This window comes from Myotis brandtii, unplaced genomic scaffold, assembly GCF_000412655.1.
Source record: "Myotis brandtii unplaced genomic scaffold, ASM41265v1 scaffold450, whole genome shotgun sequence".
Classification (NCBI taxonomy): domain Eukaryota; kingdom Metazoa; phylum Chordata; class Mammalia; order Chiroptera; family Vespertilionidae; genus Myotis; species Myotis brandtii.
Genome location: NW_005367210.1, coordinates 1,119,139 through 1,120,369, shown reverse-complemented (window position 1 = coordinate 1,120,369; position 1,231 = coordinate 1,119,139). Strand labels below are relative to the sequence as shown.

General features: G+C 54.0%; 1 protein-coding gene across 2 annotated transcripts in view; it reads right to left on the bottom strand.

Annotated features, from left to right (window-relative positions):
* Nucleotides 1-857, bottom strand: part of LOC102256522 (protein ZNF738-like) — a 32,489-nt gene extending 31,632 nt beyond the window's left edge. For both annotated transcript variants that reach the window (XM_014546545.1, XM_014546546.1), the window contains exon 1: nt 592-857. The gene's annotated coding sequence lies outside the window, so the exon portion shown is untranslated. The remainder of the gene's footprint in view (nt 1-591) is intronic.
* Between the last annotated feature and the right edge of the window lie 374 nt (nt 858-1,231).

Here is a 1,231-nt window from a genome sequence, read left to right as displayed (position 1 = left end):
GAAATTAAGGGGACCATGGAGGAAGCACAGGGCTGCAGAGCAGCAGAAGGTATATTTCCATAGAATAGGGAAGCTGAAAAGCTGCAACAGGCATATTTCCATAGAATGAGGGAGCTGGGAACAGTAACACGTCTATATTTACAAAAAGAGAGAAGGAAGCCCTTCATCCAGAAGGAGGAGAAGAAAGCCCAAAGGGAACAGAAAAACAATAAGGAAGGGGGGGCGGGGGGAGAAGAACTTCACATGTCCCACATGAGGTTGGACCTTTGAGCCCAGGAGTTACTGTAGTAAGCTGTCTAAGGGAATAGTGACCAATCAGAGGGGATATCAAGGCACCAGGATCTGCAGCCTTTATAAGCCATAGGGAAAAGGAACTCAGTGGGACCCTTTCCCCCTCCCCATGTGGGAGTGTGTACTTGTTCTTCAATAAATCTCCATCTTTGCTCTACCACTTCCTGTCCGTGGATTCACTCTTCAATTCCCGCGGACAAAGATCGGGGTTCCAGTCCAGGGGAACACCACGTGTTCCAATCCAAAAATTCCGTTTCAAAAGCAAAGGGTTCCAACCTTTCACGGGGACGCGAGACTTACCGCCCTTGGAGACGCGGGTTTGGGGATTTCAAAGTCCGCGGCGGCCCCCAGGATTCATCTGTTCAGAACCTTGGGTAGAGAGGCTCGGGTGTAAAGGAGAAAGACCAAAAAATCCGCATAGTTACCTTCCCTCGGCCTTAGCCGCTCCCGGGTGTGCAAGACACTGGATGTGCGCGCCAGGAGGCACCGGGGCAGGGGAATGACCGGATCGCTGCAGGCTACCGACGGAGCTCCACGCGGCCAGGGCGGTGGAGACCGGAGAGGGTGGGGCGGGCCCGGATGGGACGTAAGCAGGAGCGGGTGGGGCGGAGCCGTCCTACCCGGAAAGGCGCACTCAAGAGAGGGGAGGGCCCGGCTGCGCCTGGGGCGGGGCGTTGGGATGGGGGTCGATGAACTGGCTTGGCCTCAGCAAAAGTGGTTCCGCGGGTGGAAGAGTGTGACAGGGTCCGGAAAAGAATGTGGTGGAACTGGGCGCTGGGCCCGGACTCCAGTCTTGGGTCTGAGTTTGTATTTTCTGATTTCTCAACTTGCTCAATTTCTTTTGTGCCCTGTGAAGCAGGGCTATTTCCTGCCCATTTTAAGTACATGTTTCAAACAGTGTAATGTAAAATTGAGAGTCCTGTGGGCCACTTATGTTGAA